This window comes from Amborella trichopoda, chromosome 11, assembly GCF_054954075.1.
Source record: "Amborella trichopoda isolate Santa Cruz 75 chromosome 11, AtrichopodaSantaCruz75HAP2 v2.0, whole genome shotgun sequence".
NCBI classification, from domain to species: Eukaryota; Viridiplantae; Streptophyta; class Magnoliopsida; order Amborellales; family Amborellaceae; genus Amborella; species Amborella trichopoda.
In genome coordinates, this window is record NC_142346.1 from 10,571,168 (window position 1) to 10,588,129 (window position 16,962).

At 33.4% G+C, this 16,962-nt stretch overlaps 1 long non-coding RNA gene across 2 annotated transcripts; it reads left to right on the forward strand.

The window, feature by feature from the left end:
- The first annotated feature begins 9,504 nt into the window (after window positions 1-9,504).
- LOC105421430 (uncharacterized) lies at window positions 9,505-14,913 on the forward strand. 2 transcript variants are annotated; one of them, XR_016044202.1, is made up of 3 exons: window positions 9,505-9,827; window positions 14,372-14,468; window positions 14,575-14,913. It is a non-coding gene; the product is annotated as an uncharacterized LOC105421430 (long non-coding RNA). The 2 variants fall into 2 exon arrangements; XR_016044203.1 differs by having other exon boundaries at window positions 14,397-14,468.
- The last annotated feature ends 2,049 nt before the right edge of the window (window positions 14,914-16,962 follow it).

Below are 16,962 nucleotides of genomic sequence, written 5' to 3' on the forward strand. Positions count from 1 at the left end.
TCAGACCGGTCCAAAAGTGACCTAAATCTTAGATCGCAACCCTACATTTGAAAAAACCAAAAAAATAATATAAAATAAAACTGGTTCAATGTTGGTAACATCAGAGTGAGGGGCAAATTGAAAAAAAAAAAAAAAGTTAAAAAAACTAACATTGTTTGTAATATTTAGAAAAATTTGGACCTTGCTGTATTTTTCCATTAGGTTTTGTATCCACGTGTAATTTTACCTAAATTTTAGTGTTTCTTTTGGAATATGCACAAAACCAATGACAACAATACGCATTCAAGGAAAAGAGTCAGGGCTTAACTTATTAGCACTTGACGAATTCAAACACTACGTATTATGCTCAATTCCTAACAAGGGTATGGCTCTTTTCCCACTGACTCCCCAAACAAACAATATGTATCCAAAGTTCCGAACTTGTCTTTTAAGCACTTAATTTCCAGACAAACCACAGGGTATAAAAGTAGTATTTTTGGAAGAAAAAGAAGTTATTCATAACTCTAGCACACGTTAACTTCCTAACTCTAGCACACACAAACCCTGACTGCAACACACAAATATACACACATGCAACTCACACACTCATTGAGAGAGAGAGGTCTAACAATCAAGAGAGAGAGAGAGAGTTCTAGCAACAAAAAAAAAAAGAAAGGGTGTGGTTTCTATAAGGTTGCAACCTTAAACAATCCAATTAAGGCACATCTCCAAATTTTATCATTACATATAATTATGGTGTAAGCAATTCTTACGGTTATCTCAAAATCTATTTTGATATTTAATTATAAAATTTTAAATTTCAAAAATGGTAAAAATTAAGTCGATCTATAAACAAATGAAAATCTTGAAAATAAAAGGTCTAGATAATGTGTTATAAAATGCACTGTTTTTTGGACTCGAAGTCTTTTTTTCATATATATTCATACGTTTCGATGTCGAGATAATCAAGTAGAGGGCATTTCAATATTAAAATAACTTTTTCCGACGGATTTTTGAAGTACATCTTTAATTCTACATGTTAAGGTTGCAACCTTATATAAATTTTTTCCATAATAAAAAAGAGAGAGAAGTCAAGGCCTAAAAAGTAAAAAAGTATAGAAAAGTTTATAGTACTTTTGCTCTATCTTGATGTCTGTCATCTCTTCTTGTCTTTTCAATTGACCAAGATATTTGTCGTGAATCGTAACCCAGGGTTGCCCACGAAAGTTTCTTTCTCCTTTTCCTTTGTTTCACAGGTTGTTGTATATGTTCATGACAAAGAATGGATTGATGCAGTAACCTTTGTCATGCGAACCCATTTTATCCACTGCATCTCCTACTTCTTGCTTTTTTTAATTACAAATTGGCGGTTTGATGACTTTGGTTCAAGAATTTGGGATTCATGTAAGGGAAAAGTTTTTATAAGGTTAACACCTTAAAAAGTAGAATTAAGGTAAATCTCTAAAATCTTTCGAAAATGTTATTTTCATGTTGATAAGACATCGAATTGATCAGGACATCGAGATGTATAGATATGGAGAAAACAAGATATTTTAAGTTCTAAATAGTACATCTTGCATCACATTAGCTGGACTGTTCCTTTTGAAGATTTTCATGTGATCATAGATTTGCTTGATTTGAACTATTTTTTAGTTTAAAATTTTATAAATAGAGATAAAAATAACCCAGAACTAGGTGTTGGAATTTAGAAAAGGAGAACATATACTTATTTAGGGATAAACTGATAAATGAAGAAAAATGAAATTTTGAATACAAAGTTAACATTATGTGGAATGAGATAATCGACTGTATTAAGAAAGCGCCAAAAGAAGTTTTAGGAGAAATTAGAGGGAACAGAAATCCCGACAAAGAAACTTGGAGGTGAAGTAAAAAGGTTCAAAAGACTATTAGCAAAAACGATCATGTTATAAAGTTTGGTTGTAATAGAAATGATCAAAACTTAGAAGACTAAGAAAATGGCAAGTAAGGTTAAACTTAAATCATATGATAATATATACAATAAACTAGGGACAAGATGATGCGAAAATGATGTCTTCAAACTAGCAAAAATGAGCGAGAGGAATTGTATGGATCTAATTCATATTATATGCAATAAGAACGAGTATTGGAGGATGGTAAAAGATGACGAGGTCAACAAAAGGTGGAGAATTTTATTTTCAAAAACTATTAAATAACGAACACTATGAGAACATAATGTTAGGAGGAACCTTTGACATAAAATAGTGCAGATAGTTACATTTACATAATTAGGATATCTAAAGTGAAAGAAGCTTCCTGAAATATAAAGATGTGAAAGGCTTTAGGACCAGATATGATCCTAGTAGAGTTCTGGAAGTGCATGGAGGAGACTAACATACACTGCCTCACAAAGTTGTTCAATAAGATGGTGAGAATAAAGAAAATGCTTGACAAAAAGGAGAAAAAGTGTCATGGCACTTATTTATAAGAATAAATGAGACATATAGAATTATACAAACTATCAAGAGATTAAATTTATGAGTTACACTATGAAGATATAGGAGAGGGTGGTTGAGCAATGATTAAAGTGTATAATGAATGGAGTAGTAAATCAGTTCAATTTTATGACAGGGAGGTCTACTACGAAGCCATTTTCCTAGTTACATAACTGATTGAGAAGTATAGGGCGAAGGTAAAAGACCTCCACATGGTATTTATTAATTTGGAAAAAGCATAGGATACAATACCTAGAGATTTATTTTGGTGAGTGTTAGAAAAGAAAGAAGTCACTAGAGGCTTTATTGACATAGTGAGAGTTATGTATAAGGGAGCACTAACTAATGTGTGAACGACTAGTGGAGAGAAGTGAGTTCTCAGTGACAATGGGCTTACATCAAGGGTTAGCTTTGAACCCATATATTTGCTTTGGTTATAGACAGGTTAACTAGGCACCTACAAGATGAGACATCATGATGTATGTTGTTCGTTGATGCTATAGTTTTAATCGACGAGGCTAGAGGCGACGTCAACACAAAATTAAAACGTTATAGGGATGCTATGGAATCTAAAGGTTTTAAAATTAATCGGACTAGGATATAATATGCGGAATGTAAGTTTAATAATAATAAGAGTAGAAATAAGGAAATAGTTAAGATTGATGGTCAAGAAATACCTAAAAGGGTTTGTTTTTTATATCAATGGTCGATAATCTAGGAGAATAAAGAGGATAAAAAAAGATGTCACATATAAAATTAGAGCTTGGTGAGTAAAGTGAAGATGTGTAGTCATCGCATACCATTGAGACTAAAAGGGAAGTTACATAAGATGGTTGTAGGACCAATCATACTTTATGGGACATAATATTGGGCAGTCAAGAAAAAAGATATCTATAGGATGACCGTAACTGAGTTGAGGATGTTGAGATGTATGAGTGATAAGACAAGAATGGATAGAATTCGAAATGAATACATATTAGGAAACTTAGGTGTGGCTTCAATAAGCAATAAGATGAGGGAAAGTAAACTTAGATAGGTTGGCTATATGCATTGTAGATCTCATAAAACAAGAGTTGGGAGGTGCGATTTGGTTCAAGTGGAAGGCTCTAAAGGTCAAGAGAAAAGCCCAAAAGGACATAGACAAAAGTAGTGAAAAAATATATGGTGACTTCTTATCTTATTGAGGGTATGACACTTGATAGAGAAGAATGAAATGACATGATTCATATAGCCGATCCTAAATAATTAGGATATGGCTTGGATAATGTTGATGATGATGAGAGATAAATAAAGGTTCTCATATTATTCGAATAAATTTTGACACCAAAATGGCATCTCATGACAAACTTTAAGGATGCACCTTAATTCGATTGTTTAATGTTGCAACGTTATGCAAACGACACCCTCTGCCATCCAAATATGTTCCTTCTCCATCTTATTAGAGGATATTTTCATGGAAAAAGATCGTATAAAGTTGCTACCTTAAAATGTAGAATTAAAGATAGACCTCAAAACATCCATTGGAAAAAGGTCGTTTTAATGTTGACAAGCCCTCTAATTGATCATCTCAACATTGAGATGTATGAATATGATAAAAAAAAAAAAATTGAGTAAAAAAATAATGCATCTTGCAACACATTATCTAAACCATCAATTTTCAAGATTTTTATATGGTTATAGATCTACTTGATATTAACCATTTTTGGAGTGTAAAATTTTATAATTAGATATTAAAAAGATTTTCAGTAAATCTTAAGATTATTTTATACCTAAATTACATGTTATGATAGAATTTGGAGGTGCACCTTAATTGAATTGTTTAAGGTTACAACCTTATAAAGCCACACCCGATTTTCATTACTATACCCCAACCCTGTACATTAGAAACTAAAATACATTGCCAATGAAGCGTAATACAAAATCTACTACAAACTAGGATACATTCCTTTCTCTTCATGATATGCGGTAACCTTGTGAAGGTCAAATAGTGGTTACAAAACTCACTTTTTGCTTTTTCTAGATATAAGAGCATAAAAATTTGAGTCTTTTTGAGTGAGTATTTCATACACTGCTTGTGTATATATAGCTTTGAGAACCACAGTCTATTGCAGCTACATTTGATGGAGATCATTGTTAAAAAATAGGGACTCAGGTTAAGGGTCCTGAGCCTACATAGACTTAGGTCAGAACTTGCCTGAGTCATACCTTATCGACTCGCCAAGTTTGTTGAGGAATTGGCCTAGTCTAAGATAAAATAAAAAAATGAAAGATAAAAAATAAAAAATAAAATAATAATAATAATAATAATATTAGGAACTGGCCATACTCAACGGAGTCCGATATGTATATCATTTTGGACTCGGCAGCCTGTTGAGCTCATGTAACTGAACAATGAGTATGAGTTGGACTTGCTAAGTTTCCCGATATTGCTATAGATTGATCCAAACTTGGATGAATATGGGCATGTTTCAATGACAACCAATTTTATCTAGAATATGTTATCTTATCCAAAATTAATATACATTGCATAATCTTTTTTTAGTTGTTTGGTGCATATCTTGTATCATACATAATATAATTTCAATATTTGACTTTTCAGTGATTTCTAACTATTTTTACCTATTTTTAACCAACGACATATTTTTAGCCAACGACATCTGATGTTCACCAAATTACTTTGAATAAAGTAAAAACAGCTTTTATAAAAATAAACTTGTATATAAAGAGATTGTCTACAAAAGAGACCATTCACCTATTGTACAAAGAGGTCACAACTATTCCCACTTATTGATGTCAAATTGGATGGCATGAGGTGAGTTATAAAATTCGAGAATTATTGTTTTGAACTTTGTGTTTAATCAATGACGCTCTTACAACCACCCAATTTGAAATCTAAGGGACAATAATGATTGTGACCTCCTTGTACAAAAAGGCTCCCATATATAATATTGCTTATAAGTTTATCTCATATTATTTTACGACAGACAACCAAAAACACAAATAACTCGTTATCATGATTAACTTCATTGAAACAGTGAATTATAACTGATAACGAACACATCTAAAGAGGCCGTATATCTTACATTTACAATTAACTTGCCATCAATGTTGAGAACAAACGGTGACCCCTGTTAATTTAAGAGGAGAGAAAAAAAATGTGGAACCCATTTTGTGTATTATGTAGCACACACAAGGTGTGTATGCTATATATCCCCTTGTTGTTTGGCCCTTGTTGCAGGCCATGCTAACAGTTAAGTACACCTAATTGCGTATCCTCCGAACATAACTGCACAACTGCACGCTTCTATGCTAATTGCAACAAAAAAAAAAAGCGAGAAAAGTTTCATGATTCTCTCTCTCTTGATTTTGAACTTAATAATTGTTAATGCCATGTTTTTGTAAAGCATTTAGCATCTTAAACTTTAGTTTAGAGTTCTCTCTAAAACCATAATTATCAAATAATGAAAGACTAAGACTAATATCCCTCTCCTTACAATAACATTTCGAGGGGAGCATAGTGGAATCCTTGGTTGTTGATGTCCCCTAAACCCCAAGGATAAGGGCATTTTCCCTAACTAAACCTAATAGAGATTAGTCACCATAAACCTTTAATTAGAAAAATTATTTGTCCTTAAGTACACATGCACATTGTATATTAACCAATCATGATTATCTTAAGCATGGGTTTAGAAATTTCCCCATGGATTGCCTTGTTTTAGATGCTTTGAAAAACTCATGAAATACACATGCAATTCTTAATTTAATTGTAATTGTAGGAAGCACAGTTGAAGCATGATCAAACACAAATCTTTGTTTCATGTTTTGTTTATTTTAATCATGTTACATTGTCCTTCTCACATAAATAATAGAGGGAAAGAAATGAAACATCTGAACTTCTTCTTTTGTTGTCTCCACCTAAAAACATGACATTAACATAAGATTAAAAAAAATGTAGGCCATTAGGAGGAAAGAGCAGGAAGCCATGCTAGATGGAAGGTAACATAAGAGACAAACAATAATAATAAAATAGACATATCAAAATCAAACTGAATTTGTATCAAGCACTGAAAAGGGGTATTGCTAGGGTGGTCTATAGAGACCACCCCAACAAATGATCTTGCATCCAAAAACACTTTGATAGGGGGATTCGTTTGTTCTGAAAATTTTCAGATCATCGATCATCCACCTTGTTAATGATTTAAAAAAATAATAATAATAATAATTAAAGAAAAAGGAGAGATATATTGAGCTCTTAAACCCCTAGATCTCAGTCAAATGATCAAAAAGAAAAAGAAAATAAAAGAGAAGAAAAAATGTTTCTAAGGAGTATTTCAAATGAAATATCTTGAAATCCAAAGTATTATATTCTAAAATAAAAAGGAAAAAGTTTTGTAGAAGCTTGACATCTTAAAATGTAGAATTAAGGTACACTACTAAAAACTTACAAAAAAAAGTTGTTTTGATTCCTAAAAATATGTAATTGATCATCTCATCATCGAGATGTATAGATATGGTGAAAACAAAGTGATTTCAAGTCTTAAAAATAATACATCTTGCAATACATTATCTGGTCCGTCTATTTTCAATATTTTTAAGCATTTATAGATTTGCTTGACTTGAACTATTTTTTGTGTTTAAAATTTTATTATTAGATATAAAACTAGATTCTCGCACTATTATAAGACTTTTCGACATCAAAACTAAGCGGTAGAACAAGTGTTGAAAATGGACTCCACATACCACCAAATCTTTTCCCTACTAAAGGGCTTCTAAATGACTAACTTAGAGAGAGAGAGAGTATTTTATTGATGGTGAAGGAACGTGGAAGCCTAATGCTTTTTTTATCAATGATGAACAAGGCTGATGAATTTTATTTTTTTTATGATAGGTGAAGGAACATGGAAGGAAGCACAAAGTTCCCAATGATTGATAGGTAAGCCCGTACTATGCAAAGGTCCTGGCTAAATGAACGAAGGAATTACCATAATGGAATGAGTGGGCTATGTCTATGTCCATGGCAGCATCCAAGCCATAGCCAGCATGTGCAACTTCTCACCAAACCCATCAACATATCTTGAGGATGCTCCTTGTTTATCTATCTATCCATATAGTTGGTTCATAGTTTGTAGCCTATTTTTTGTTGATGCCATGAATTTGGTGTTGAGGCAAAGAAATGATAATAAATTCCTCTACTCCAAATTCATTATTAACCAGAATGCTAGATATGAATTAAGTGCATAGATTGATAATTGGCATCTAATTCATTATATTAGCAAAATAAACGTACATGACATAATTCTGAATCGCATGAGCCAAGGTTGGAATTTTGGGGTGGGAGGGGAGGTTCGGGGGAGCGGTTTCGGATTGAGGATGGTGACAGGCTGGGCTTTTAAAGAGGAGAAAGCTTTTTATGTTCTCCTTACAACATAGAAGTTATATCCTCTCTTTATCCAACCGTCTATTTTTTAATGAAGGGTTAAGATTGCCCCAATTACAATGTCATGTCTTTACACTATTTTATTTTTAATTTTTTTTTTATAAACTATTTTGACACCAAAATTTGGACGTCCATTCCTCTATTAAACTCGTACTAACTAAAAATATAAAAAATATATTTTCAATAAAATAAAATGACTAAAATACTTCTGAAAATTTCAAAGGGTGGTCATTATATTTTATCGAAAAATTATTGGAAACATTTTTTATAGGTGCGCCCCATTAAGAAAATGGCACGTACCAAATTTCATATTCAGAAAATTTATATTAAAAAAAATAAAGTACTTTGAGACGTCGGATCTAAGATCAATGGTGTGGCTCTCTTATTCAAAAACTGATAGTTGGATGGTAGGGGCAGGATAAAACTTCTATACAGTAGGGAGAACATAAAAAGCTTTCCCTTTAAAGAGGGGACCTCACATTGTAAAAAGGATGGTTTTTATTTTGGTGAATGGAAAAAATGTTGCGAAAAAAAAAGGTTTAATGTAAACAGAGGAGGGCTTCTTTTCTTTGTTTTTCTCTTATAATACATGGTGGAGGTCTCACATTCCCACATTTGTGCCATTTTTCTTGTGATCCTTTCTTAGTTGATAATTTCTCTATAAATACATAATTATATTCTCGAGTGTGGTTGTCGATAACTACCCTTACGCGAGTTGGTATTAGAGCAAGCCTTTTCTTTTTTCTTTTTTTTTTTTTTTTTGACAAATGTTACTAAAAAAATGTTAAGCCTTTTACTGTTCTATTAAAGATGGCAATGGACCTAGACTCAACGTGAGACCCGTTGGGTATACCTAACCCTGGTCCGAGTATGAGTCCAGCACTTGGACTCGACAGGTCAGGTCTGGGTCCGATTCGGTAGATTGGACCCGAAATAGATATGGGTCGGATATGGGACCCGATCTAGATTTATTATATATAAATTAAGAAAACTGACATTATGAGACCCTCTCTCACCTATGTGAATAAGACCCAAAGAATCACCATCAAATTTGGGACAGATCTCAAAAAAAGTTATTACATGCGTAAGGAACTTGACTTTTTTTAGAGATTTGTGTTAAATTTGATAGTAATCATTTGGGGTTCTACTAGGCAAATTTGATGGTAATCACTTGGGGTCTTACTAGGCAAATTTAATGGTAATCATTTCGGATCTTACTCACATAGGTGTAGGAGGGTCGCATAGAATCATTACTCATCTTACGAGACCCTCCTACACCCAGACTCTCAAATATTATCATTAAATTTGGCACAGATCTCTAGAAAAATCAAGTCTTACATCCATATGATAACTTTTCTTAAGATCTATACCCAATTTAATGGTGATTCTTTGAGTCCTACACTCATAGATGTACGAGGGTCTCATAGCACCACTACTCATTTTATATTTATAATATTAATTAAATACTTATTAATTATTAATTAACCTATTAGAAAATTATTAAAATTTCTAAAATGTAATTAACCTAAATAATTACAACCTAAAGTAACTTCACCTATTTACCAAACCCTGATCCCCCTCATCTTGTCGCATTTCCCCCGAACCTCCACGGCCAAATCCTAGCAGCCTCAGCACTCTGCAGCTATGCTCTCCTCTCGTGATCTGCCTCTTTCAGTCTCTTTGAGCTCTCTTCATCCCGTGGCATTTCGTTTTTGCAACCCTTACAGCAAAACCCAAAAACCCTAGCATCAACACTCTACAACTCTGCACTACCTCTCTCAGTCTCTCTGAGCCCTCTCTTCCTATCTCTATTTCGAGGTCCACCGACCAAACCCTAGCCTCTGCTCTGCCTCGCTCTGAGCTTTCTCCCTCTCGCCTATCAATAGGACGAAAGCTCGTTAGCTTAGACCTTAAGGCTCCTCGAAAAATGGAAGAAGGTAAGAAATCAATCCCCATCTCTCTCCTCTGTTATCTTTGAAAACCCACAAATTTTCTTTTTTAAAAAAAAAGTGACGAAAATCTTAAAAAAAATTGCAATTGTTTCAAACTTTTGAAACTAAGTGCCTGAAAATAGCTCAATCCAATAGTTTTTTCCTTCGATGGTCTTCATTCCATTAACAATTTTTTGTGGATTGCTTCTCCTTTTCTCGTGATTTTTTGTTGTTTAATTGCACTATATTCTGAATTTTTAATTTGGAATATATGCCATGTCTCTCCTCTCTATGCAATAATGGGTTACTGATTTTGGCCATTTGTATCAGTCTAGGACATTTTTTCGGTATTGGGTATTCATAAGTCAAGCATGGAATTCTTGTTTATGTGTTAAGCCTTATGGAATGTTTGTTATATGCTTACAATGTATTTCACCAGACAATGAATATGTTTATTCTCCTCATGGTGTTTATTCTTAGATAATTTTAGTTCATACATTATTACTTAAAAAATTAGTTTTCCATATACATCTGTGAACTGGTCTTCATACTTCATTGTGTGTTGCCATAATTGTTACCCTTTATACATGTCTTTCTAGTTGTGCATATACATCTGTTTTGGTGCTATATTCTTTTCTGATATTATTGTGTTCTTAATATGATCATGTCTTTCTATTATGAATGTCTATTTCAAACTATAGTGGTTTCCTTAATATAGGTCATAGGAACTATAGTATTTCAACTGTTTTTGAACAATTTGCTATTCTTTTTTCAGTAGATCATCTATGTTGAGGGTGAAAATCAAGATATGAGAACAGTAGAGATGTCATTGTGACCCCATAGGGCCTCATCCCCTAAACATAAAAACTACTTCGTCAGTTTGGGTAGATTCTGAAAAAATTACAGATGTAGAGGGTATTCTAAAATCTGTTTTGTAAATATTGTAAGAAGCAGCTAGATGGGGCTAGTCAACATGGGACTAGCCATTTGAAAAAACACTAAATGACATGTCTTAGGAGCGTGCATTTAGGTCCAGGTCAAAAAATGAAAATGGCTTCTTTTGAGAAAGGGGAAGGGGTTTAAGCAATTATAAATTTGTGAAAGAGCGAAGTAGAAGTGATCTAGCAAAAGTGATTGTCTTGCATGAGTACCCTTTTTAGTTGTGGAGCATATTGGTTTTAAGACTTTTGTGAAAAATCTGCAACCATTATTTAAGATGGTTAGTCGCAATACCATAAAATATGATCTTGAAAATCTACAGAAAAGAAATGAAGAAATTGCATGAGGTTTTAGACAAGATCCCTAGTCATATTAGTCTCACCACAAACATATGGTCATCATGTTGTAACTAATATTATCTATGCTTGACTGCCCATTATATTGATGATGCATGACTTTTTGCAAAAAATAATCCGTAGTTTTATATATGTGTCATCTCCTAATACTGGGGATGTTATTGCTACTGTTCTCATGGATTTATTTATGCAATGGAATATTGAAAATAAATTGTTTTAGTGTAACTTTGGACAAGGCATTATACAATGACATAGCTGCATCATCTCTAGTTACTCAATTATCTCTAAAGCCCTCACTTGTATTTGATGGTAAGATGTTCTACGTCCATTGTTGTGCCATATTCTAAATTATATTGTACACAAGATAAAGATAATTGACAAGATCTGAGATATTATCAAGTTCATTAAGGGTGTGTTTGATAATAGGAAGTGTCTTCCTGGAAGTTGAGAACTTCTTAGTACTCTTCAACTTTCGTGTTTGATAAAAAATGATAACTTCAAATAAGAACTTCAATTTATTGTTCATCTTCTTACGTCCCTTTGTAAAAAAAAGTTTCGACCCAAAGGTCAGAACTTAAAATTGGAAGTTCGTAACTCCTCCCCTTCAATAACCCTAGCCCCTTTTCTCTTCTTCGCCGCTGAGCACCCACCCTGCTGAGCACCCCTCTCTTCGTAGCTTCCCATCTTCGCCGTTGAGCACCCCTCTCGTTGCAGCTTCCCATATTCGCCACTGAGCACCCCTCTCTTCACAGCACGACCCCTCTCTTCTGTTCTTCGAGTTCAGCTGCTGAGCCAGCCCTCTATTCCCAGCACGCCACTATCTCAGGCAAACCCCTTTCTTTGCATGCAGCCCTCGCTAGGGTTTACTCAGCTGTCCTTGAACTCTGATCCTTGCCATTGATCTTGAGGTATGTTATTGACTTTATTCTCTCAGTGTTATTGATCTCTGTGTTTGTTCTTGGGCTCTTGAAGCAAAGAGCTCTTATTCTCTGTGTTATTGATCTCTGTGTTTGTTCTTGAGCTCTTGAAGCAAAGAGCTCTTATTCTCTATGTGTTATTGATCTTGAGGTATGCTATTGACTCTGATTTTCGTAATCTCTGTCTATCTCTTCTTTGAGCTCTGATCCTTCCTATTGAGCTCTGATCTGTGTTCTTCATCTTTCTCGAGGTATTTATCCCCAACTGCCCTAACCACAGCAAATAGGATTGATGTGTTTTATTTGATAAAATCAGAGTGAATAGCATACCTTTTTATTTCTGATTTTACATATTTTTTGTAACAACCCAATAGATCAGAGCTCAGTTACAAAAAAATAGAGCTCAGTTACAAACTGATTATTCAAACTGTTTGGAATAAAAAATGGGTCCTTTTTTTTTGTGTTTATTTGGTGATTTTACAGTTTTTTTGTACAAGCCCAATACATCAGAGATTAGTTACACATAAAATAGAGCTCAGCTACAAACTGATTATTCAAAAACAGTTTGTATAAAATCTGAGTCCTTTTTTTTGTGTTTATTTCGCGATTTTACAGATTTTTCGTAACAGCCCAATAGATCAGAGCTCAGTTACAAAAAAAATAGAGCTCAGTTACAAACTGATTATGAAAACAGTTTGTAATAAAATCTGAGTCCTTTTTTTTTTTGTGTTTATTTGGCGATTTTACAGATTTTTCGCAACAGCCCAATAGACAGAGCTCAGTTACAAAAAAAATAGAGCTTAGTTACAAATTGATTATTCAAATAGTTTGTACAAAAATCTGAGTCTTTTTTTTTTTGTGTTTATTTGGCTCATTGTGTTACTTAGCATGGACTTTGATGAGTTGATTAAGATTTTTCTGAGTTGAAAGGGGGTGAGTTCCTTCTCCTGAGCCCCATTTTCAAACATTAGTAGGTAAAGCAAAGTGATTCGGTCTTGTGATATTTGTTAATAGATTGCATCTCACTCGAGTTAGGTATTTCATGTTTTTCTTCTTGGCATATTTTGAGTTAATTTGCAGCATGTATATTAAAATTACAGGTTCTTGGCATAATTGGCATGATTGCATCTTACTGAGTTATTTTGAGTTCCTTCTTGGCATGATTGCATCTTACAGGGTGATTAGAGGTTCTTGGTGTTCACTTTCTTTTTTTTTTTCTTTTTTTTTCTGTTTCATTCTGGGTCATTAGAGGTTCTTGGTGCCCTCCTTGATAGGGATTCTACTTACGGTGACTTTAGTTCGCCTGTTTTGAATAAATAGATTGAATATATTTTTAATTGGCTTGGTTCTTAGTTATATGGGCCGTTTTGGTTATTTCAATTCCTTCTTATTTAATATTTTTGTTACTGATCTATGGTTATTTGATTTGATCCTTTATGGCTAGAGTTCTTCATATTCGTTCTTTTTTTCATGAGTAGATAACTATGGTGTGGGAGTTTTTTTCATGAGTACATAACTATGGTAATATTACTTTTTTGTTAGTTTAATGTTTGAGTTTGTTGAATTTTACTTAGCTTAATTATGAATGCTGTATTTACCATGCTCTTTTTGCTACCTTTCTTTTTTTAATGAATAATGCTTATGGGTTCATGAAATCTGATATATTTTCTCTAAGATGTACAGCTATGATGTAGGTTTGTTTATATCTTTTTATGCAAGCAAGATGTGCATGAATTACCAATATTTTCATTTTCTTATTGAATATGTTTATTTTTGTATTTGGGTTTTTGGCCACTTTCTCTGTGATATAGTGCTAACCTTGCGTCTTGTTTGTGAATAAAATGTTGAAAGCAAACTGGAATTGAGAATAATATTGTTTTCTTGTTTGTGATTTTTGTTTTTGGGTTTGGCTATCGTGTTCTTTTTGTTGCCTTTTTATTTTAAGAATAATGCTTATGGGTTCATAAATCTGATATATTTTTTCTAAGATATACAGTTATGATGTGGGTTTGTTTATATCTTTTTATGCAAACAAGATGTGCATGAATTACCAATGTTTTCATTTTCTTATTGAATATGCTTATTTTTGTATTTGGGTTTTTGACCGCTTTCTCTGTGATATAGTGCTAACCTTGCTTCCTGTTTGTGAATAAAATGTTGAACACAAACTGGAATTGAGAATAATCTTGCTTACTTTTTTGTGATTTTTGTTTTTGGGTTTGGTGAGTTTTACGTAGCTCCAATTGTGAATGTTGTAGCTACCGTGCTTATTTTGTTACCTTTTTTTTTTTAAGAATAATGCTTATGGGTTCATGAAATCTGATATATTTTTTCTAAGATATACAACTGTCTTAGAAGTCCAGGTCGAATCTAGCTCATCCTCATCTAATGACTCAGTATCATCTGGATCAAAAAGACGACGGTCCCATACTCCGGTAGGAACACATCGCCGATCAAAGCAGCCTACTTTCACTGACTCGATAATTAAAGCCATGCCAGAGATAGCCCATAGCATTACGATGCTAACACGTGACACCGCAGGTAACAGTCCGTCCAAGGCTCGGAGAGAGGCCTCAAAGATTCTTGAAGCCATGTGGAGAGCTGGTGAAGTTGGTGATAATGTTTTTGTAATGGCAGCAAGGATCTTCCAAGATTCTACAAAGGCGGAAATATTAATAAACTTGGAGGATCGAAGGATACAAATGGCTTAATTGGATGAAGCGATGAAACACCTCTAAATATTTGATTGACTCTGTTTACTTTATGGTTTGCATATTATAAATAGGGTGCGGTTTGTAAATAGGGTGCGGTTTGTATAGAGCCTAGGCTCTAAACAATCAAATTAGAGCCTATCTACAAATTTAGTTTCAATAGTGGAAATATTTGTGATAGCATGAAAATATATTTTCATCTTTATTTATAAATTTTAAAACTTCAAAATAGTGTAGATCGATAGATTTATAAATATTTGAAAATCTTGAAGATCAACGGTCAAAAAATGCGTTACAAAATACAATATTTTCAAAGCTTGAAATCCATTTTTTTCTCATGTCGATACATCTTGATGTTGAGATGCGTTACAAAAATTCTTCATGGTTTTCATTATGGATGTGGATGGTTTCTTTCATATTATGGTTTGATAAAAATTATTTTATGGTTTTAATAGTATAAATATGTATTGGATGAGTTCTTTCATTTATATGTGGATATTTTTTTTCAATTTAATGTCAAAGGTTGCTTCATGATTTTTTTTATGGATGTGGATGATTTATTTCATTTAATGGTTTGATTAAAGATTGGTTTAATGGTTTGCATCTTATAAATATGTATGTGGATGGCTTTTTTCGTTTTAATGTCAAAGATTGTTTTCATTTAATGGTTTGATTAAATATTACTTTATGGCTTGCATCTTATAAATATCTATGTGGATGATTTCTTTTGTTTTAATGTCAAATATTGCTTTATGGATGTGGGTGGCTTCGTTCAGATAATGGTTTGATTGAAGATTGATTTATGGTTATAGATGCTTTCTTCCATTTCTAGTTATGGATCCCCAACAGCGTCGGTTGGTGGTAATATTATGTGCTGCATATACAATGCATATTTATATATCACCACGCAAACGAAGAGAAGGTATGTTCATACTTCAATTTTTATTGGGGCCAATTATGTCCAATACTTGCTGTCAGGACACCCTCGTAAGTGCTTCGACAAGTTATGAATGGAAAGATGTGTTTTTATCAGTCTATGTAATTTGTTAAATGAGAGGACAAGCATTACAGGTACAAGATATTTGGCAGTTGATGAACAAGTAGCTATATTTTAAGCATTTTCACGCACGATTAGCGGAATATGGTGGTTTAGGAATGGTTTCAACATTCAGGGCAAACCATAAGGTACTTCGTCCATAGAGTCTTAAAAGTCATCGTGACCCTTTGTTCCTACAACTAGCAAGCTATGAAACATTGGTCAACATTGTTGGTGATATATTACGCGTTTACCTATATTTCAAGATATGCGAGTGTCAAGTAATCTGTATTGTTGTTTTCACATCCACTGAGAACTAATATATAATAATATGATTTATTTCTCTTAATAGGATTGTGTCGGAGCTATTGACGAGACTCGTGCTCGAGTTTGTAATCGATTGCATAATCGTTTTTTAAACAGAAATTTTTTTTTAAGTCAGAATGTTATGATTGCGGTTGGTTTCAATATGCGCTTCCTTTATGTACTTGCAAGTTGGGAAGGATCTGCATCAGATTCTAAAGTCCTATATGACGCAATTAGTAATGAACACAATAGGCTTGCAATGCTTGAGGGTAACCCCGTTCTTTCCTGTGTTTCGTTGTTTCGTTTTGTACAATATTTTGTAGTGTAATATTTGGCCTTACAATATACTCATTGCACAAACATAGTACAGGAAAATATTATCTTGTAGATGGTGGGTATCCTACTATGCGTGGTTTCATAGGACCATATCGAAGAGTCTGTTACCATCTAAACGAATTTACTTCAAGCCCACGAGCTCTTCAAAATCACAAGGTTGGTGTAGTTATTGCATGTGCAATATTGTATAGCTACATCATGATGACATGGGGAGCCGATAGCATAAGAGAGCTGTATTTTCGAAGGAGGGTTAAGAGTCAACTCTTAATTGACTGAGATGATGGTTTTCGCAACTGACTTAGAGGCATACTGATCATGACGTTGACATGAGTTTGCGAGATGTCATGGCGACGCAGTTGTAGGAGGCGTACCTAAGTTGTTAGAACTTGTAATTAAACCTTGGTCTACATTCATATGGACATTATTTTGTGGCCACAAATTTTGAATCCTCGTCGAATGTTGTGCTCATCTTATTGCATTTTGAATTATGTATGTTTAAATTATTACAAGTTATTGTTGAATGGGTTAGTTATGTACATG